The 24,984-nt window shown below is 32.5% G+C and overlaps 1 protein-coding gene across 2 annotated transcripts in view; it reads left to right on the top strand.

Moving 5' to 3' along the window:
- Positions 1–24,984, top strand: part of LOC138693277 (zwei Ig domain protein zig-8-like) — a 977,813-nt gene that overhangs the window by 350,176 nt on the left and 602,653 nt on the right. The gene's annotated exons all lie outside the window — the stretch shown is intronic.

Here is a 24,984-nt window from a genome sequence, read left to right as displayed (position 1 = left end):
CTATCGCTGTCCCACTAAATTATCAACTCTATTACTATTTGAAGAGACTGAAATTTTAGCCAGTACTGCATATCGGTGTACCGCGCATTGCACAGTGACTGCATACGTATCAAAGGCCTCGCCACTTCGTAGCGGGCTCCATTGCCTGTGCTATTGGGCAGCAAATGTTTCGAAGAAGCGTTTATGTACACATTTACTGTCTGAAAGCTGCATCATGCTTTGAATCTTCACAGAACGTACAGTATTCTTTATTTTTATTGCTCGAGTACGTACTCAGAAAACTCTTGATGTGCAACCAAGTCGTGATACAAAATGATAGTAACAGCTTCAAGATCACTTGGAGACAATAAAACCTCCTATTCTCATCTCTTTTACTTAGATATACTTTATTTTCCGAAATACAGCAAAATTAATCTTTATCATTACTCGTGTAAGATATTATATGACATATTATTTTACTTCGTTATTTAACGATGCTGTATCAACTATGAGTGAGGATATTTAGCGTCGATGGGATTGGTGACAGCGAGATGATATTTGGGGAGTTGAGGCCCATGATTCGCCATAGATTACCTGACATTTACCTTATGGTTGGGGGAAACCTTGGAAAAAACCCAACCAGGTAATCAGCCCAAGCGGGAATCGAACCCGTGCCCGAAAGCAACTCCGGAACGACAGGCAAGCGCCTTAGCCGACTGAGCTACGCTGGTGGCCTAGCCTATATGAAATCATATCATCATCATAGTCACCATGATGATTTCTAGAAGATATATTCATAATCTCCATCATTAGTCATCCATTACAAACAAAATTACCATAAATGTGCATAAACTCAGAGTATATTGACCTCAACATTTACTCTCCGTCCATCACGATGACACAGCAGGACTTATTCTGGTTTTATGCATTAAACATTGCTACTTCGCAAAACATAATCTCCCACCAATTCCACCGCCGTTAAAAAACTCAGTAGTTGATACAGTGTCGTTAAATAACAAAAAAAGTAATGATACCATTCATATGGAATTACATCATGTTATCGTCCTTAATTTTATTTGCAGTTATTCTCAAAATTTCCTAATTTCGCCGACGAATAATTTCCAGGTACTTTGCTGACCTTATTTCATGCAATAAATAGGCTAATGTTGAAATGTTCAATCTTTTGACTTATTAATTTAATATTAACATTTGTTAATACATGTTAAATATAAATAATGTATAAATGTTTTCGCCTTTTACGGCATCATCAGAGACAATTTGCTTCTACGATATCTAAATTACATATGGAATTTTTGTTTTCTCTTAAAGTAAACCATCAAATTGGTGTTATAATAATAAGTAATAGTATGTAATAATGACTCACGAGTTTTATGTATTTTACTTGTTGGAAATGTTTTTAGGTTATAAATAAGTCTACATCGTATAGGCCTAACTAATTATATTCTATTTAGTATTGAAATACATAAAATTCATCTTACAATGGTTTCAGGTACATGTGTATTTTAAATTGTCACAATTTTAAATTCAAATACGTTTTTCAAACTTTGTGTTTAAATATATGATATTGTGTTTATAATATATATATATCTCAATTTACGTAAAACTTTGTTGATGTAATTTATATTTTCATTTTATAGCCTATTTGTTACAATTCATAAAATAATTAGTAATATTACGTTAATGTCGTTGTGTCTGTTGAGATGTGTAATGATTTTACTTAATACAAAAATAAATTTGGGTCTTCTGTTTGTTGTTTTTAAGCTTATTTTGTGCTTGATGAAATTGGTGTGCTATTAAGTCATTCTTGATATCTGAAAAATATATACGTTTATTTGAGGCTGAAATAGATTAATTTAAGACTGATTATTTTAACATTATTTATTGTATTCAATAACTGACTTATCCCAAAATAAGAACATGAATTTTAAATTAAAAGACCTTATTTTAATTATAGAATATGCATCATAAGTGAAATTGCTGATAGGGAGATAGTAGTTCTACGGGACGAAACCGAGCGTTTCACATTAGAATACCTAATATTCATGTTTAGGCAAAATGTTTGTTAAACCAACTAGGCTATCACCCTAAACAATCAAAACCCACGCCCGAGCGTAAATTCAGATCACAAGTCCATTAAGTTATTACTTCACCAGTTGCGCCGACGGTTTCATGCACATCCTTTGAGGTTTGTTGTGGAAAATTATTATATTGAGCATTTATTTCTACCCTATTATTCCTTACTTTTCTTCTTCCTTGTTATGTTCTTATTCATTTTTTTGTTTTCATTCTTCCATTTTCAGTCATTCCAATTCGTCTTCTTTTTTCCTTTGCTGCTTCGCTTTCTTTAATGTTTTCCTCCTCTATTTTCTATCTTCGATTGATTCTTCCCTTTCCATATCGTAATTTCTCTACCCTTCTCTTTCTTTCTTAACTTACTTTTTATGCCATAGTTTCATATTTTCCCTTCCTTTCTCCATTTTGCTTAATTTCTTCGGTTTTTATTCTTTCCCTTAGCTTTCTCTACTTTACCATTTGTAACTTTTAATTTCTTCCCTTCCTGTACATGTTCTTGTTTTTGTTCGCTTTCTAGTTTAGCCGATCTCCATTTCCTTTAATTGTTTCTCTTTACTAAATTTTTATTCTTAAAAATTCTATTATATTTCGACTTCCATTTTCTAATTTCCATTACTTTATTCTTTTCACCTTCCTTTCTCCGTTTCTTTCATTCATTATTTTTCTCTTTCTTCATTTTCTTTCTGTTTCTCCCTGTTCACATTTCCTTTTTCTTTCTTTATCTTTCACACTTTTCTTATATTATACTTCCAAACCGTTTTTCTGATTTCCCATTTTTTCTTCTTCTATCTCGCCTTTCTCTGTTTTCTTTTTCGCTTATTCAAAGCTTTTTCTTAATTATATTTTACAGTTTTTCTTTCATTCTTTCCTTAATTTTTTCATTCATTCATTTCTTCATTCATTATTGCATTCATTAATTCTCTCCTTTCTTTCTTTCTTCCTTCGATCCTTTCTTCCTTCCTTCGATCCTCACTTCCTTTATTTCTTCCTTACTTTCTTTCTATCTTTCTTCCTTTATTTCTTCCTTCCTTTATTTTTCTTACTTCGTTTCTTTCTTTCTTGCTTCCTTTCTTCCTTTCTTCCTTCCTTCGATCCTTTCTTTCTTCCTTCCTTTCTTCCTCACTTCCTTTATTTCATCCTTACTTCCTTTCTTTCTTCCTTTATTTCTTCTTACCTTTATTTCATCGTTTCTTTCTTTCTTTCGTTCTTTCTTTCTTCCTTTCTTTCTTTCTTTCTCTCTTTCTTCCTTTTTCTCTTCCTTTCTTTTTTCTTCCTTTGTTTTTCTTCCTTCTTTTCTTCCTTCCTTCTTTTCGCCTTTCCGTATTTCCTTCTTTCCTTCTTTATTTCTTCCTTACTTCCTCTCTTTCTTCCTTTATTTCTTTGTTTGTTTGTTTGTTTCTTTCTTACTTCCCTTCTTTCTTTCATTATTCCTTCGTTTCTTTTTTCTTCCTTATTTTCTTCCTTCCTTCTTTTCTTCCTTTCTTCTTTCCGCCTTTCCGTCTTTCCTTCATTCCTTCTTTATTTCTTCCTTACTTCCTTTCTTTATTCCTTTATTTCTTCGTTTGTTTGTTTCTTCCTTACTTCCTTTCTTTCTTTCATTATTTCTTCCTTCCTTCCTCCCTTTCTTTCTTTCTTTCTTTCTTTCTTTCATTCTTCTTTATTTCTTCCTTACTTCCTTTCTTTCTTCCTTTATTTCTTCTTTCCTTTATTTCATCGTTTCTTCCTTTCTTTCGTTCTTTCTTTCTTCCTTTCGTTCTTTCTCTCTTTCTTCCTTTATTTCTTCCTTTCCTTTTCTTCCTTCCTTCTTTCCGCCTTTCCGTCTTTCCTTTTTTATCTCTTTCTTACTTCATTTCTTTCTTCCTTTATTTCTTTCTTTCTTTCTTTCTTTCTTTCTTTCTTTAATTATTCCTTCCTTTCTTTTTTCTTCCTTATTTTCTTCCTTCCTTCCTTGTTTCCACCTTTCCTTCATTCCTTCTTTATTTCTTCCTTACTTCCTTTCTTTATTCCTTTATTTCTTTGTTTGTTTGTTTGTTTCTTTCTTCCTTCCTTCCTTCCTTCCTTTCATTACTTTTTCCTTTCTTTCTTTCTTCCTTTCTTTTTTTCTTCCTTCCTTTCTTTCTTTCCCTTACTTGCAATTTTAGTTCCGTCTTCTTCTGATTCATTCATTCATTCATTCATTCATTCATTCATCATTCATTCATTCATTCATTGCTTATCCTTTCTTTCCTTACGTTTTCCAACTTTCAACCTAACTCATGACTTAATCTTATTTGATGCGCCCCTTCTTTATTATCCATCTCATTTCTGTCTTCCAACGATTTCTTATCGAATAGTCCTACAGCTCGAACTATGAAAAATTCACAAAATTGTAACACTTCACCCAGTTTCTACACAAAATTCTCTCTCACTCTGTACCTTACAGCTAAGCTGTATATCTCCTTAACAATAGAGACCGCGCAGGACAGTCATCAATGCGACCCGGCCGACTTATCAATAAGACACGGCAGACAGACGGAAGGATCTGCTGCAATTCTTTGCCGCAATCTCTTTCCAATTGCATAAATGAAAGATAAACGACCCTTTCTTCTGCTGTAGATATCTTTCCCTCAAATTGAATTTCTTATATGAGGTTTAAGCTCTCCAGTCAGCATCTTCAGATACTCTCAAAAATAGGTTAAAATATTTCTTTTCACTCCAGTGAAGGTTTTTTCGAATTATAAAGTAATTGTAACGAAATTATTTATCGTATCTAACGTCTCTTTCAAATTACAGAAGTTATTTATAGGCGTCAATAAACAGGCCTTGATCCTGGAAAAGTCTTAGTGTATTTGGTACAGTGTATATTACCAATAGTGACTACAGGTCACCAAAACAAGTATCAAAACATTGTAGTGTTGTTTAATTTAAACATGTAAAAGTTGGGCATAATGAGTATATTACGTGATTCTTAGTCCTAGTCCAATCTATTTCTACTTCATTATGGAGTCATTTTCGCAAAACTCATATATTTGATGTCCCCAAGCTAAAATAATAGAAATTGGCATTATGTTGTTTTTTAAATCATAAAATTAGACTTGACTTAAATTTTTACACGGAAACACTCGACTTTAAGAAACTGTATTTTCCGTTTTATATAGCCTATTATTACGAAGTCAATTTAAAAACGTTTTCACTGGAACGCAGACATGCAGTGTACTCGCAAGCATTTTGCTTTTCTTTTTCAAATACTTATAATATAAAATGTCATTATTGTACTTTTTATACTTTTTATTGTATTCTTTAATATTTATTCTTCTTATCCTATAGAAAAATATGTGCAATAAATAATTGGAATTGTTCATGTTTAAGGGAACTAGGTAGTCTGAGCGTATGGCTGTTGTGTATAAGCGAAATAAGTGAAGAAATTTCGCTGTTACTCTTCAACTTTGGAATCTATCAATTTATAATTCTCATAGCATACACACAATATTTCCAGGTACATTTTAGTTTTTAGATTATCTTTCTATCTCGTATACTTGATTTTATAAACAGTTTTAAACCCGAAAAATATTAATTAAATTTAAGTTGAAAACATAGATAATTTAGGAACATTTTTCTCAGAAACTACTGGGTCTAGCAGGCTGAAATTTGGTATGGTCCTATTTCATTATCGTAGTGAATATTCATGTCCACTTTCATACGATTATCAAAATTATTATGGATTTTACAGCCAGAAAAGTATTAAAGAATATGAACATTTTTAAATAATTTTTTTCAGTATGGAAAATACTTTTTTAACTGAACGAATATACATAATGTGATTAAAATGGCAGAAAATATATCAACTGCATTGGAAATATGCTTGAATTTTTAGAAACCTGTAATGCAAATATTTTCTGGGGAAAAAAATGTTCCTAAAATATCTATGTTTTTAACTTAAATTTAATTAACATTTTCAGGTTAAAAATTTTGTTATAAAATCAAGTAAATGCAATAGAAAGATATTCTAAAAATCATAATATACCTAAAAATATTATGTTTGTGCTGTAAAAATAGTAAATTAATAGATTCAAAAGTTGAAGACTAATAACAAAATCTCTTCACTCATACACAACAGCCATATGCTCAGACTACCCAGTTCCCTCAACATGTTTTAATATTATGCCCGAGTGTGCCTCAGCTCTGTTATTTCAACCCTGTTAATGTCAAAATAGTGAAAAAAATGTGCTAGACGATGCTAGTGTCAATAGAAGAAAGGTTTGATTCTTTGTACATATTCAAGATGTCTCATTTTGAACGTCGCCTTACTAAGCGAAATCTGTTTCCAGGTGTACAAGCGTCTTAATTCAATATTCAGTTGTTAGAAAAATATAGTTCTGCATATCCTGGGTAATTGATCGCTTCAGTTCTCTAGTATCGCAAGGGCGACAAAACAACCCTTTTTGCAGATAGGTCCTAACTTCAAAGTGAGGTTTCATAATTGGAGGCTGTGAACGGAAAATATTAAGGAAATATCGATCATGATATTAAAAGCGAAGTCGTTCTCAATAGGTAGGTCTACTTTATTATTTTATTGATATGATTTTCAGCGTTGTCTTGCAAGAAGATGAAGTTTTTTAACATCTTAACTAATTCCGGTAAGACATAATATAGCAACATTGTAAAGTAGCTGTGTCCATTATATTTCATGACAATCCTTTTCCCAGACCTGACTTTTCCAAAACTGAAATGATAAAATTATCTCTGAAATTACACTGAGCAACAAATTGTCCAAAGTATAGGCTATTCTTTTTTCAATATTTCAACATTAAACTCCAACTATAAATCAACCATATACTCAAATATTTTGTCTTAACACCACAGTTTAACCGAAAACATGTTAGATTTTTCTCTGACGATCAGTTCCGAAGGTAATTAACTGTACCATGTGAGAAAAAAGTTATAGTTCTGTATAAAATATTTACAGGGGAGAAGTATTAATCCTGATACAATAAAAACTTTCCGAGAAAATCCGTTTTGTATTACTAGCATATATTGTAAATTTTTTTTAGCATTTGAAGTTTATTTTTTATTTTTACGAAAACTCCAATTTTTAAGTTTAAGGGCATAACATTAGTGTAAGAGAAAGCGAGCGAGATTTCTTCTTAAGAGATTGCTCTTGTCCATAGAGATCAGTTCCATTTAGAATATTTACTTGGTTATGATTTTTAAGCGGTCTTATCCAATAGTAAGATAAGTATCAGACAGTCACCTGGTGAATCATAAAGATTCATCATAAAATATAATCGCTGTCACCAATTTTACGACGATATACACAGTGATTCACGAGGAGTTACCGCCACTTACGGACCATATTTCCAAAAACATTTTTAGCAAAAATGTTATATAAACATGGTCCTATTCTCAATATTTTCAGAGTTACACTAATTTGAGGTTGTTTATAAAGTGTCATTATTCTTTAGTTTTCAGGGTAAAAAAATATTACAGATAAAGAATGAACTTTGCAATAATATAATTTCTTTAATTAGCTAATAGTCTGAAACCAAAAATGTGTTGTGAATTGCAGAATTGCTTCGTACAGAATTTTTTTGCGATTTTTTATTATAAAATTTCATTTTTCTTATGCACTGATCACAACATTTGTTACAAATCACGCCACTCTTATAAATTCTTTAAGACTGTACGTACATTAGAATACTGAATTAAACTGTGAAGAATCAAGTCCTAAAGTCGTATGATTTGTAGCAAGTTGTGATAAGTGCGTTAAGAATGATGTAATTTTTAATTAACAATTGAAAACAAAATCTGTACAAGCAATTAACAACACATTTTTAGCTTCAGAACACTAGTCAATTAAAGAAATGATACTTCTGAATAGTTCATTATCTATTTGAAATATTCTTTCACCATTAAAACTAAAGGAAAAAAGTATTTTACTAACAACTTCAAATTAGTGTAACTCTGAAAATATTGAGATTAGGACATATGATTATATGACACCTTTTGCTCAGAATGTCAATAAGTTTCGTAAGTGGCGGTAAATCTTCGTGAATCACCTTTTATAATCACAACTTCGTTAGTGACGTTAAATGTAACCAACGGAAATAAGGATATTCAGCGATTTCATAGAGGGGTTAACTTTTACGTAAACTTGTAGTTCGATAATTTAATAAGAATATATATTTTCCGTAAGTAAAATACACGGTACTTTAATACTAAAAACAGTTTGAAGCAGAATAATACTATTTCGTACAACAACAACAAAAAAATTTGTAGTTTGAATATGGCATTTGATACCAAGTATCGCGTGAGTATGTAAAAATGTCAATACAGACAGAAACCATTCGGCCACTAGACGATCCGTGCTGCCGCCACTCTCCGGCTTTCAGCGGGCTTATCGTTTATTACACTGTCGGTCGTAAATGTGGTTGGCTGCCTCAAACAGATGAGCTTCAGGCAGTGAAGTGAAAGGCTTCGTTATAATTACACAAAACGCGCTGGCCTATTCTCTTTGTAATCTAAAATATTCTTCGCTTTAAAATACACACTCGTCTATTACATCTCTTAAGTCCTTGTGCTTATCGGATTCATTATATCTTTATAGGATGATATGGTGCGAAGTTCTAACACTGCAATGATTTCGAAAATTAAATTATTATTGTTGGTGTGAAATTCAGGTGTTCCTGTTTATTATTATAGTATAAAATATTGTGGGAAAACATTGTTTGGCTGTAGAAATAATACATCTTGATTACAAAACTTTTAACACTATATCACTTCGGAAATAGTAATATACGTTACAAGAGCGGTATGTTGACGTTTTCATGTTCGAGGAAAAGATTGAAAAAGCGAAACGTAGTTGAGCTTTTTTAATTTCCGAGAATATGAAAACAAACATACTGCTCGTGTATCGTACATTATTTTGTGCGAAGATCGTTTATTACATACCTGAAAGACGAATTTCTAATTAGTTGCAATGAAATCTCCATGTTAGTTTCTGTTTAATGACGCCAACTTCGGAACACCAAAATATCTTTCTTCAACATTGTTGCTGTAAAATGTTTTCTGTGTTTACTATACTCCAGCAGGCCGTGATATACGTCTGTCTTCCCCCCCCCCCCCAGTCTATAAATGCGAACTTAAAACAAACGGTAAGGTTATGTAATGATTTATTTTTCATTTTAATATTTTAACAATATTATTTATATAACATATTGCAGTAATAACATCGGCATCTGGAATCTCGTTGATTTTTTCACGGCTTCCTTAATGTTACTTGTATCAGGAATGCAATGAGTTTCGTGGAGTAGTAGACTTTACTTAATTTTTGCAAATATTTAAAAACATTAATGAACATTGCAATTTAGGTGAAATTGCAGTGGTAAGTTTCCAATTTATAATTATTACTATGTTAAACGTCTCTAAAATAATATGTTAAAAGCCTAAAGCAGTAAAATGAATGTCGCGCTTAAGCGGCAAGAAGAGGGAAATTGTTATGTGTGTTACGTTGGGAATACTGAATGTGGTATTTCACACTTACCGCGTATTGGTTCTGTGCGGAAAACAAACAAATACGCACGATCTCGCACAAACGTATTATGTGTCTTTCAACTGTTAAATTTTACATTACCTCGTTAACATGTTTCAACCTGCTATTGGCCATATTCAGTTCTCAATATGGCCAATAGCAGGCTGAAACATGTAACGAGGTAATATAAAATTTAACACGTGAAACACACACAATATATTTTCCGATGTAGAAATAAATTTAAGATATTTTACAACAATAAGCATTTTGAAAGCCATCATGTACAACATTTTTATTCGGATCATATTTGATCACAGTCATCTCACAGCCACTTGGCTAATTTCCTAAACTCAGATAACTCATCCTGCTTGTGGTTTTTTCAAGGCGCTAAGAGAAATACCGGGATGAGATCCACAACAAATGAGCTACGGACTTGCATCTTCCTCCCTATACAAATTTTCCCATTTTTTAAAGCCTCTTTAATGTGAGTCAAAATAATCGATTCACAAAAATCCAAAGCATTCTTACAAAAAAAAATATAAATAGTTACTTTTTTCAAAGTATCATTTTCTAAAATTAAATTGTATCTCCCCGTTTTGAGTCCACAAAGTTTCGAAATAATCTTATTATCCGTCATAATTACTATAATTCTAGTCAATGTTAATGCCAATGGAAAGTGAAGGGACAAACATTTTTAAAAACGTACACGAAAACGCGTCCACTTCAAGAGAAATTGGGTCTGAGAGAAAGTATCTATGTGAGCTCCAAGCCTATTGGCCACTTGTCTCACTCCATTGAAGGAATATTGAAGAATTTGGAAGGGGAATGCTCAGAATGGACGTAATTTAATAGCTACCACCTGAGGGGAGGGAGATAAATACGACAGAACAGCAATAGGGCAGGATCGCCTAAGATGTTAAAGTCTTCACATCGAGTGTGGGCGTCGTAGTTGCCAATATTCCAAGACCTGCAAAATGCTGTGCATGGTGTATCAGACAGAATGCTGTACGTTGAAAAAGAGAACGGCGGAAATTTTCCCAATGTTTTGTAAACCCAGTTGTTAGCCCAACACTGATGTTTTTTTTTCCCCCTATCTCAAATAATATAATATTTATAGCGGTTTAATGTTTGAACTGACTTTTAAAATACCCTATATATCATATGTAATACTCTTAGATAATAAATATGAATAAAATTCCTTCAACAGTTTAATAAGAATCTCTTTCACTGGCACAGAAAATAGTACTCCAGAAACTACATTTTCCATATTAGTATGCTGAACTGTATATCTCTGCGAACATCTCGAAATCAATTTTTTGCAACTTAAGACTACTTTCTTTTATAAATCGTGTAATTATAAATTAAAAATATATATGTAATGCGGTCTTTCTTTTTGTAGCAGTCTGACGTTCTATTTTGTGTATAGGGATATATCCTGAGGTTATAAAGTTATTCAACGCAAAATATACCTATACAAAAAAATACTGAAATATGCGTGGATAGGCCTATATGCAGAAGATAATAAACACATTATGAAACGCAATTACAAATAAAATAATAAACGTGACAACACGACTATAAATTTGTTTTGTTCTATGTGTTAAGTATAAAACCTGTCGTACTCGTATTTAGAGAATGCTCTCCATGAAAAGAGTTACGTCTGTGCTAAAATACTGTAGGATAATAGGTATAATATTTTGTCGACAGAAATAACTAATTTCTTCTTTACTGAGTCATTCAACGAGGCTACTGTGAAAACAATAAATTTATTAACACACTGTTACGTTATTAATTATTGTCGTAATAGATTTATGAATTAACCGAAAGTCCACGAAGACAACTTTCAATGAGCAAGTGTTGAATTTCGGGGTGTATTATTCAGTAAAAGTGTTGTTTCTGTGCTAAAAGATACTATCGGTAACAATACACATAAAAAGACGTAACACATTTGGGTGAACATGAATTATTAAAATTGTTACGACTTCCCCAAGAGCGTTTACAATGACTATTACACTTTTACTACGTCACACTACTTTTGACCAATAAAACGGTACGAAAGGACGTCTTTCAACCAATCATGGATGCTTATCGCACAATTTTATCGCGTCCCTAGCGTTTGTTTAATTTTATCGCGTCCCTAGCATTTGTTTATTTTCATCACTACCCTAGCATTTGTTCCTTTGTTTGCCAACATTTCAAACTGCACTGGTCTGGACGTCAAAATAACAGAAAAATATAAACCACTCCAGTCGATGCACAGTACTTTCAAATGTGACTCGCATTGGCATTCAAGAACAAGAATTAATAAAGATCACTGGTCATAGCTATGCATCTTCCCTGAAACCCTATTTAAAAATAAATGAACACCATTCGGAAATCCTGAATAAGTTGAGGGATACACCATGTACATCACCGAGTTCATTTCTTTTACGCACATGTCCAATATAACATCAACTGAACCACCAACCACTAAAACATTCAAATTTGAAAATTATACTTTCAATAATTGTTTCCTTTAAAATTATTCATGTTTATTTTTTATTTCATCATCGTTAATAAAACGTTTCTTGTTTATTTCATCATCCTTAATTAAAACTTTTCTAACACTCGTTTATATTATTTAGGTTATGTTATAGCTTCTGCTATATAATATTATGAATAGTCACGTATCAGAGATTGTTTAATACTAAGATTTATATAAAATCATCTGTCAAGTGACGTTGATTACTGGGATCGGGATAATTGAAGTGGAATACAACTGTTTTAATAAAAATTAAACTGAATCAACAAAGCCTTCTTGACCACTAACCGTCCACAGAGTTCAATGAAGATTCCATAGTTAGCACAACTGAATAACTGATAACAAGAAAACAGTTAATCATAACACACTACTGCCATCTACTAGCGTAATATTTATAATGTTGAGATGGTACAAATTTGAAGACAGTTTTGTATTTTCGTAAGTCAATTAATATTTTATTGTAGTGGAGTACTTCGTTACTTCTAATCTTTATATACTGTCTTCTAATCGTGTAATAGTCAATTAAATCCCACTCGAGTTTTGATTTTCTCTGGATAAATCAAAACCTCTAGTGAGATTACTGTTGAAAAAAATATCCTTAATTATTATCCACATTTATTTAAACGAGATTTAAGAAGCCAAATTATTCTACATTTTATAACACAAATTTGAAAGCACATAAACATTAACTATTTATATAATCGATGTATGTATTTGCCATATCTACAAAAATGTATGAGATTCGAAAAGTATTTGATGATACGACATGTATGGATTCGTATTGAATCTAGACTCTAGGCTGAAAATACAATTATTAAAATATAGGCGTACATCACAAGATCGGCGATCAAGAATACAATTTTTGAAAAGGAAAACTCTCCTAGCCTCTCGTTGTAGGGTAAGACAATTTCACATACGTATAATAATTCTACAATTATTGCCGACCAAGATCTATATGTAAAAATTACGTGAAATACTTGCAGAAGAATTATTCCGATAATATTTCATATTTCAAATCATTTATTATTGTTGAGGCCATACAATGTATATATGAACACGTCAAACAATCAAATTATTGAAGTGAATAATAACAATATACTGTATAGTCCTTTAACACCATTAAATTTCTTCATATTATAAATTTGCTTTACGTCAAGTGGCATTTATTTATAATGTAACTGACAGAAATAACGGGAGAATTTGAATAATAAGGTGTATTTTTTTAATGTGATGTAGTATTTTAGTTGAATTTTATTATTGTTTAGTCTTAAATCTTTTATAATATTGCCACATTGTATTTATATTATTACACTGACGAGGCCTCTTGTACTGTTGTACCTTCAGACAAATACTTACAAATGGACATATTTATTTAATTTAAACATTAGGCTATTGTTTTTGTAAAACTGACGTGATTTAAAAATAAATAAAGAAGTAATGGTTAAAATGGTAACATTGCAATGTGTCTACAAGAGATTCCCTTGGTTTTGAATTAAACATAATTCTACAATGCATTTCTGAATGATAAAAACCCTATGAATGCTGCTTTCATTGCCCCAGATTATTGTATTATAAGATAAAGCAGATTGAGCATATGCAAAATATATATTTAACACGTTTTACGAACAAGAGTTTGTTTTAAACATCTTATAGGATAGCAAATTTTGTTTAGTTAGCTAGAGGCATAGTGAAGATGAATCCTGTGTATGTAATCCAAGATTACTAGATATATCTGAACTCGAAATGCCAAATATAAATACTGCTAATATAATTATGTTGTAGTGAATAATGTACAAATGAGGGTCTTAAAATCTACGTATGAGACTATAATTAACTGTTAGAAATATCCAGCACGGTCAATATTAGACATGTTAGTCAACCTTCCAAATGGTGTACAAACCCCTATGAATTTTTTTTCTGGTTTCGCTGGTACCTTCATCTTCTTTTTTCTCTGTTGTGTTTATAAGTACGTCTCACTTCTTATACACTCTTCTTTACTGCCAGTATCACACACTTCACTTAAAAATACATTGAAACAACCTAATTAGCAAGTTTTTCAAATTATACAAAATACATATTTGGGTGGTATTAATACAGTATGAATCCTGTACAAATATTAGTAGGTGTTATAATATCCGCCATACTTATGGACTGAAGTACTACTCACCTATTAATACTGCTCACATTTACGAAATCAAACAATAGGTTTCATGTAGATGATACACAATTTCACATTATTATTTTTACACTATTCGCAATTATTTATTTATTTTACAATTCTGATAACATCTATCCCGTTTACGGTGTGTTCTTTAATATTTATTCAATAAATTAATGAAGACATTTGCTTTGCACCAAGTCAAGCATATAGCCTACATATACCCTTTCTTAATTGCATATAAAAGCTTTTTAAAACACCGAAAAGAAATAAATCCAACATGTTTTTAATTACGTCATGAGTAGTTATTAATTTTCCACAAATAAAACTAAAATACCTATTTTTGTACCGGTATGGCATAGTTGCGCCCCGCGGTCAATTGGGAGGCCTTGGCATGGCACAATTGCGCCCCGAAGAAATCAGGTAGCAGATGGGACATGGCATAGTTGCGCCCCGAAGAAATCAGGTAGCAGGATGGACATGACATAGTTGCGCCCCGATGAGCATAGTACACACGAAAGTGTTTGTCATAAAATAAATAAATTACTTAAAAATATTACAGTGATAGCTGCATTGAAATCAGGTAGGCCTAGCGTATGATCAATTTTGCTATTTAAAATAACACTTTTTTATTGATCACACACAATAAATGAACTGCATTTTTTGTTTCTACATCAATATCTTAACCCTACGGTAACTTACAGAGTTTCGAAAATTGAAACTTAGAACCATTATCAATTATTATCTCTTCACCCTTTTCACTAAACTTAACATTCATTTTAAATTAACCTCACTATACGCCACAGACGGTATGAAAATCACTAATAAAATGCCAAGACTGCTAAGGCCCCATATTCCAACGGCTCACTCATTTAAATATGTCAGTTAATAAAGTACTGCCAACTTCATGGTGTTCATTTTAACGGTATCGATAATGAATATAAATCGAATAAGAAATCAATAAGGTTGGTTGATTGCGAGGCTCAAGTTTCCGTAGTGTCTTTTTCTGTACCTATTTATCGCGGCGCAACTATGCCATGACCTTTTCTCTTCCTGAAGAGAACGGGGCGCAACTATGCTATGCCTTTTTCTCTACCTGATGGGAACGGGACGCAACTATGCCCACAAAACAGGGACCCTTTTTTATATGCTGCATTTCATCTGACCGTGTGGCGCAACTATGCCCTGCCCTTATGTACTGTAATAATTTCTAATAACCGAACAACCGAGATAGTTGTCTCAAACCCGAAGACTTACACTGCAGCCTGAGGCTTATTGTGCTTACGACTCCTATTCTATTAATGATTGCGTAGCCGAACGGCCGCGCTCTTGTGCAAGTACAGCACGCTGCACCGTAAACTGAACCCGGGCTATGGTATGTATGATGATGATATGCGAATTAATGATGGCAAAATGAGTTCGAGGTCAAACGCCGACATTTATCCAGCAATACTGCTTGAATTGGTTGAGGTAAAACCTCGGAAATAACGCCAATCAGGTAACTTGTCCCAACCAGGATTCGAACTCCCCAGTTTCACTGTCAGACGCGCTGACCGTTACTCCACAGCGGTAGACATACTGGCAAATGAAAGGTGCTCCCACAATTACATCTCTTTAATAGGGATGCTGAAAAAGTGTATTTCAGTGAAAATTCCGAAATCAGTTTTTTATTAATAAGTATACCTCCTTAATACTTCATAAGATCAGAAAATAAAAATCAATATTACAATCACTCGCAAACACTTTTAACGGTAAAAAAAGAAAAAGAGTTCTTTGGTTTTATTCCGATGTAAGGAATTTCGAATCGGAAGCTGACGGAATTAATTATTCAAGACTTAACGAACTGAACTTGTGAATTATTTCCTCTTAAGCTCTCCGCAGACACCGAAGTGCATGAATTCTTCGCCAGAAGCTTACCAAGCCTGCCGCGCGGAGTCCGGGACATCAACTATACGGAACTTGGTTACAGTAGAAATAGTGGAAACACAAGACTCGAGCACAGATAGAAAATTTTCAGTCCATTGTCTGCTGCTAGTATATAATGTTCAGGAGGGTCGGGGCGCCATCATTCTAACATAAAAGGCGGAGATTGCAAGTCTGTCGATAAATATAGCAGAAGGGTTCCCCACTCGCTCTCGACCGAACTGTGGCAATATGCTAGTCGTTTGCGTGGTGCTTTGTCATAACAAGAGGACCTTGTGGACATGTTCAGAAGATAATAGAACAGCAAACAATTCACTTACTAAACCTTAATAAATGTGAAATATGTATTATATTATATTATATTATATTATATTATATTATATTATATTATATTATATTATATTATATTATATTTTAATAATATTTGGGTACTCTTCCCGAGTCCAGCCCTTTGTACGAACTCTCTCTCTCCTGTAAAATTGATTAAGTATTCCGTATGTAAATATTTGTTTTTAGTTTTATATAGGCCTACTGTATTGTTCAAATTGTTTCAAATTTTCAGGAAATCTGTAGCCACTGAAACTGTAGAGAATGAACTACCTTATTGGAGAAATAAGCATAATTTCATAAATTTTAAGTAAATAATGTTTGAAATATATATAGTGTAGTCTATATTATTTTTGTTAATTAGGTATTTTCTAATAAGCATGTTATGTGATTGTATCAAAATGTTAGGCCTATAGCAATTTTTATAGTTAATAATATTAGTTTCCAAAAATAATATTCATACTGTTTTAATATGGAATATATTAACATTTTAATGCAGATTTACTTGAAAAATTTAACAAATTGAAGGTTATACTTGCATTAGTTTCCTAATCTAGATCTTAACACTGACAATTATATAAACATTTCTGATTAAAGTTTAAAATGTTAACTGATACAGGTAGTTATATGGTATTGAAATTTGGACAGCAAATTAAAGACATAAGACCACACTTCAAGAAAAGAAATTTATTTTGCGAAAATTATAACTTAAGGAAATGCGTACAAACATGAATACTAAAGAAGAATTATATATATATATATATATATATATATATATATATATATATACATCCGTGGCGCTAGAGCTTACGAAGGGCCAAGACCGACCAGCCGGCTGCTGGCCTTACGTCCACATGCCGAAGTAGAGGTGGACGATCATCCAACCAGAATGGAAATATCGTGTGGTTAGCACGATGAGCCCCCAAGCCGTTATAGTTGGTTTGCGTAACCGGATTTCGCTACCTATTGTAGCTCCCCAAGTACTAAAGAAGAATTATTATATTAAAATTAGGCCTAACTAGTAACATAAAAAATAAAAATATAATTGCTAGAGAATGGCAATTTCAAAAAAGCAAAACAGTTTTAACGGAGAGGTACACCTTTATGAATAAAAAAATATATATCTTTATATATACTTTTCACGTGCGATATTATTCTTCTCTAGTGTTAATATTATATTATATAATTCCATTGCCGCTGTAATTATATTTTAGTTCCTATTTTATTTTACTTATTTATTTATATTATTATTATTTTTTATTTTAATATTATATCTGAACTGCGACCGACCACGAGCGCTGCTCATTCGGTCTCAAATCTTTTTAATACTACTGTATCTTCTTTTTATATTGCTTGTATTATTTCATTTGTATTTCTCTTTGTTTGTTTTTTGTAATTATATTTCTTTATTCTGTATATTTGAATTTAAATAAATAAATAAATTAATTTAAATAAATAAATTTAAATAAATAAATCTTCCAATTAATTAATTTCTTGTTTTTAGAATACATTTTCTCCTTCTTGTGAAGGAAGATTTTCTTAGAACTCTTATTGTGTTCGATATATGCCCTTTAATATGTGCGCATGTCGCTTCAGCTCTCTGTTCAAATTTAATCTTTGTTTCTCGTTTCACGAAAGTTAAATATTTTATATATATTTCCCTTGATAACACACAATTTTATTAAACACTGAATGCGTGTTTGTTTTAATACTTTAACAACTTAAACTAAACTCTTCGCTGCAGCAACTCTTATTTATTTCTAAGAAATAATATGTGCTATGAAATTGTTAAAATAGTAATGCATAGTGTAAAACTTTGAGAAAAGTTTTTTTTTTGAAAAGATACCGTACGCAGTATATTTTAGTTTATATTGTTCTTGTAATCATTGCAAACATTCTAAACAAATATTAATTTAAAAATTCTTAGATTTGTGTAAGATATCAGGGAAATGCATAATGAATGCTCTTATTGGCATCCATAAATTTGTAAATTAATTACTGTTAGTTATTAACTGATCTTTGAAAATATTAAACATATGTAAAACAGACGAAGAATTGTATTGCAAGTATGCCTAATTTCATTTCACCAGCACTGAAAGATAGTGTGATAGAAAATATCAAATTATACTGAATTTATACAATTCATTGTCAAGCTGTACTTCCGTTTTAAAAGTTTTGGGAATTTAGAAATTTAAATTTAGAAATTTATTTATTTAATCGACAGGATTGAGGCCATAAGATCTTCTCTTCCATCCTACCAGATAGGACAGAAAGTACAAAAATACAAACACTAGAAAAAAAAATAATAAAAATTAAATTAAAGCCCTATAAAGAGTCAACAGGGTCAAAAGAACACTATAGAACTCTCATTGAGCTAATGTAAGAAAAAAAGATAGTAATGATAATAATAATAATAATAATAATAATAATAATAATAATAATAATAATAATAATATCAAATACATTACATATTAAGAGTAAAATTGACAACGGCATAGTTACAATATTTACTGCATGTTATGGGTTAAGCCGAAGTTGCACAACCTATAACCTGGTAAGGTTTATCTTGTCTCAGTAGTAATAAAACCAAGTCCCTTCTAATGAGGTTGGAGATTATAGGAGGGTTGTAAATTTTCAGGATTCCTTTCAAAATCTTGTTATTGTACAGGCTGCCGGAATTCAGTTTCTTGAAAGAAAAGTTCAGTGACGGAACTACACAGTACGAAGAGAGATATTTTGTTATTTTATTTTGCGCTACAGAATGTATCAATTAATCCTTTCCGCCACTGGATGGATGGACGGCATCGCTCCACTCCCCCATCGCCATAACAACACAGACGAAGTGAAATAGATCTCCTTTCTCTCTCTCTTTTCACAGTACATACACAGTCTTTAATAGGAGTTAAACAAGCAATTCTATGAACTAGAATGTGATTCCTTAATTTAAATTTGAATTTTGATATTGTGCAACTGTATCTAACATGTTCAGAGAGAGAATTCCATAGACGTGTAATAGATATGCTGAAAGATGATGAGTAGAAGGATGTTCTGTGTAGAGGAAGAGAGAGAAGGTACATGTTCCGGGTTCGAGGTTGTGAAAGGAAACAAAACGAGATGCTAGGTAATAGGGTGTGGAAGGTGTGGATGATTTTAAATTTTTAAACAATGCAGTAAAAAAGTGAGAGCCTAACAAAAAAAAACGTACTTTAAAGAAGTTTAGGTTCCTATGTTATGAACATGACAATTACATTAGGCCTACATATTTCTCACTATGTTTGTGCAACTTATTCTATGAATAATTTACAAATAAACCAACGATGTCCTCACAAAATATAGATTCCCACAATGGAAACAGTATGTTATGCGACCACAACCTTCGGTCACTCTACATTCAAATGAGCAGCATGTATGAAAATTGACATCTATTATGAGTGTTTAATCGTCTGTTTGAATTGGGCACTTAAAATTTATGAAACGTAAAAACACTCATTTAACCTCCTTAATGAGTTGGGTATATAGATCTATGAGCAATGTTGTTACGTTGGCACAATGTTTGAATGGTGATGCTGATGCCGTGGCTTGCTACTGGTAATTTCATTAGGTGCATGGCATGGAAATCCAATTCTCTCTATTGAAGGCTGTGTCAACAAAATGTTAAAATTAATTCAAACTACTTGACTCAAATTTGCGTTCAAACTTAACGTAGATAATATGGTATATCTACAGCATTCAGTTCTTAAACACTTTTAAGATGTTTCGTTAGTCGAACAACAAAAACGATAACTTTTTCATATTGGGATACCAAGTTCATATCCCGGAGAATTGAAGTTAGATTTTTGGTGGTCAATAATAGTGTACAAGCAGATTTACTCAGAGTACTAATGCATTCACTTTTAAATATTTTTAGGAATATATAACAAATTGCATTACGTAATCGATTTACGTCTCATACTTTTCAATGTAAGTAGTCCCTGTCCTTTGTAAACATTAGAGCTATCAGTCAGATAGCTTCTCGATTCCAAACGATTTTTTTTTTCTGCAGGTGCATCCATTTCCGAACAGATTCGATTACTTTCGTCCTCTAACCATCAGTTGAACGTCTCTTGTTTGCTTGGCTTTTCGAAGCCGGACCCGAGACGTGTCTTTGAGCGTATTCTGAATCTCAGCGCTGAGCAATCAGTGGCATCACTGTGTTCTGAATTTACCGATGGAGTCACTGATGCTCCACCGGTGTCGCACCGGTGCCATCAGCTTGCAGAGGTGGTGGCAGCCTCCATAAGCCGCCATTAGTGAATCTGATTGGTTCTTGTATAGGGCGGGAATTAGCAGACGAATGACATCGTGCACTGTTGTGTCATGGCGGTGTGTTCTGCTTTAGTTCTGCTGTATTGTTTGTAATGAGCACAACGTAAAAACAATATGTTAATGGCTTATGAGCGAACATGTCAACGGACTAGTTATTACTACCGGTTCAAGAAATAAATTGTTTATGCTCTCTTTTCTTTGAACGAGATGGCAGTACGGAAATTTCGCAAAATTTTACTAGCGTAGCACAGACAATAACTTATACAGTTGCCACGAGAGTCATCGATCCTTCCAGTAGAGTTACTCCTATTTCGCTGCGGCGTGACGTCATTGTTGTCTACCGGTCCGGTGAGATTCGGAATACGCTGTTTGCATTTAGGCTTGCTTTGGCCCGTTGTGCGCACCATCTACCGGACGAGTATGGAAAGTTATCAAATCCAGCACATTAACGTTAAACGGATAACAGGGGAAATGACAGAAAAATAATGGGAATTCATAGAGATCAATGGAAATACGTTGAGTATTAGGGGAAGATGTGGAGAACAAAGAGAAACTATGACAATAAGGGGAAGGAATGGGGTACAAGTGGAAGACTTGGGGAACAAGTAGAAGATATGGGGAGCAAGGGGAGACATGGGGAACAAGGGGTAGACATGGTTGAGAAGGGGAAGAGATCTCCAATGGGAAGATATAGAGGAGAAGGCGTAGACAAGGAGAACAAGAGGAATACAAGGAGAACAAAAAAATTAGACAGAGAATAAAATAAACAAAAATAGAATAAGGGCAATACATTACAAGGAGAATAAGGGGAATACTAAGAGAAGAATTGGAATACAAGGAGAACAGGATTATAGATACAACAAGAAGTATACAAGTAGAACATTGGGAGAACAAGGAGAATACAAGGAGAACAAGATGAGTGCCAGAATAACAAGGAGAAAACAAGGAGAACGAGGGAATATAAGGAGGACAATGGGAATACGAGAAGAATAAGTGGAATACAAAGAGACGAAGAGGAATACAAGGAGAACAAACGGAATATAAGTAGGGTGACCAGATTCACATTGACAGAAAAGAGGTCACAAAGCTTCAAAAAGGAGGACATTGTTCGAAGAAAGAGGACAGAAAATATGTAATTAGATTTAGTTTTAGGCCTATATTATACTATCAATTACGTCAATATCTATTTAGTCTTATATCATACTTAAAATATGTTAATATTACAAAATAATTATTATGACTATTACACTCTTACTACGTCATACTACTTTTGACCAATAAAACGGTACGAAATGACGTATTTCAACCAATCATGGCTGCTTATCGCACAATTTTATCGCGTCCCTAGCATTTGTTTAATTTTATCGCGTCCCTAGCATTTGTTTCTTTGTTTGCCAACATTTCAAACTGCGCTGGTCTGGACGTCAAAAAAAAAAAAAAATATATATATATATAATTACAAACCACTCCAGTCGATGCACAGCAGTTTCAAATATGACTCGCATTGGCATTCAAGAACAAGAATTAATAAAAATCACTGATCATACCTATGCATCTTCTGAAATCCGATTTACAAATAAATGAAGAGCACCATTCGGAAATCCTGAATAAGTTGAATACACCATGTAGGCCTAAATCAACGAGTTCCACTTCTATTACGCACACGTCCAATATAACATCAATTGAACCACCAACCACATTCAAATTTGAAAGTTGTACATTCAATAATTATTCCTTTTAAAATTATTCATTCGGAAATTCTGAATAAGTTGAATACACCATGTAGGCCTAAATCAACGAGTTCCACTTCTATTACGCACACGTCCAATATAACATCAATTGAGCCACCAACCACATTCAAATTTGAAAATTGTACATTCAATAATTATTCCTTTTAAAATTATTCATTTTTATTTTTATGTCATCGTCGTTAATTAAAACTTTTCTAACACTTGTGTATATTAGTTAGGTTATGTTGCAGCTTCTGCCATATGATATTATGGATAGTCACGTATCAGAGATTGTTTAATATTAAGATTTATTGAAAATTATCTGTCAAGTGACGTTGATTACTGGGATTCGGATAATTGAAGTGGAATGTTGCATTTTAATAAAAATGAAACTGTATCAACAAAGCCTTCTTGACTAGTAACATTTCCATCGTGTATAATAGATCGAGAACTTCTCGACGAGAAGGCATTACTCACTACTGCCATCTAGCATGCATCTAGCGTAATATTTGTAATGTTGAGATGGTATAATAATACATTTGAAGACAGTTGTATTTTCGTAAGTCAATTAATATTTTATAGTATTGGAGTACTTCGTTACTTCTAATCTTTATATACTTTTTTCTAATCGTGTAATAGTCAATTAAATCCCACTCGAGTTTTGATTTTCTCTAGATAAATCCAAACGTCCAGTGAGATTACTGTTGATAAAACTTGATAATAATGATTTTACAGTTAGCTACATAGAAAGTCAAGGGAACTATAATTATTAAAGGGAATAGAAAATATCTATTTACATTTAAGCTTAGGCATACATTATACTTAAAATTATGTTAATATCTCTTTTATTATAGCATAGGCTACTTATAATAGAACTTTATAATATAAAATGATTTTACACTTACAGAAAGCCAAGGAAACTGTTATTATCAAAATACACAAAAAGACCGCACAAAATGTGAATTTAATATTACTCTGTAAGCAAAGAGAGTTATGATCGTTGGCAAAGAGTATATTCCGTTGATGCTGCTGCCACCTACCGGCAAATTACTTAAAACAGGCGTCAAAGCAAATAATTTCAAAATATCAGGGATATAAGTTATGACAAGGAGGACATTTCTTGATTTTTTAAAAATCCGCCCGGACCCTAGACAAATGCTTAAAAAGGACAAAAGAGGACATCTGGTCACCCTAAATATAAGGTAAACAAGGGGAATACAAGGAGAACAAGATAGAGTTGAATTTTCCCTAGTTCCCCTCATACCCATACCTAGAGAGGGGAGGTAGTTTTATTGCGAAACAGAAACAGGCAACAAAACAGGCAGAAAGTAAGAGAGAGAGATGGAAAAATTTCTAGAAGGCAGAGACAGAAGTAGACAGGAAATAAGAGACGTGGTGGGAAATGCAATCAGATAGAGGAAAAGGCAGCTGAGAGAGGGAAAAAAGATAGGCAGCAAGGCAGGTATAGTCCGGGTCAGCTTACTTAATAACCTAAGGGTGAAACCTAACCATTTTTCTCCCATTACTACATAAGCTAGTGGATTATGGTGATTTTCTACTTTGCAGGTTGAATTTTCTTTTGCCAACTTCGTTTCGAATTTCGGTACTGAGAAATACTACAACTGGTAGTGATTTATAACTGTTATGTTGGCATCAGTGACACAAGTTGTCGGTAGTTTAAATTCTGAAAATTCAAATTGTTCTAGATTTCTGAGCCCATTACTTGGAACTAGTGAAATTTGAACATGCTAATAATTAATCAATATAGATATTAATATTAATAGATAATAGTTATTATGTGTGTTGCTTTGTGTAGTGGTTAAAATTTCAAGATTAGAGTTAGGTAGGCTAAGTGCAAATAAATATAACATATTTCGTGTGATACATGCCCATGAGTAATCGATAGAAATATAATTTCACATTTTAATTAATTTCCTTCGTGTTTAGACCTTTTTCACAACAATGCAATAAATATTCTAAAGCATACATTTCAAAGTGGCATTCGTTTTCGGAATTCTTACTAATCATTTCACGTGATCACACAAAATAAATTTTTAGGTTAGGTCCCGTGGATCGTAAACTGTTTACTCAAAGCAATGAATTTTATATTGTCAGACAAAATACATTTTAATATTAGATCATACACTAATCTACTAACTACTAACATAATATGCGAGAGATCCAGAAGAAAAATATACTCTTTCACAAATTATTGAACATTTTAGAAAACACCTCCACAACATAAAGATGAGATGTGGTAAATAAGCAAGACATTGTTATTGTTAGTACTATATTAATATTAATATTATTATTATTATTATTATTATTATTATTATTATTATTATTATTATTATTATAGTACATAGCATTGTGTGATTTTATCCTCTTTTGATGATATCTTGTATTAGTTGACTACACTGAACAGACGGCCAAATTAGGC

Source organism: Periplaneta americana, chromosome 17 (assembly GCF_040183065.1).
Source record: "Periplaneta americana isolate PAMFEO1 chromosome 17, P.americana_PAMFEO1_priV1, whole genome shotgun sequence".
In the NCBI taxonomy this organism is placed as follows: domain Eukaryota; kingdom Metazoa; phylum Arthropoda; class Insecta; order Blattodea; family Blattidae; genus Periplaneta; species Periplaneta americana.
Note: the sequence above shows the minus strand (reverse complement) of the source record. Positions and strands in the feature narration are given on the sequence as shown.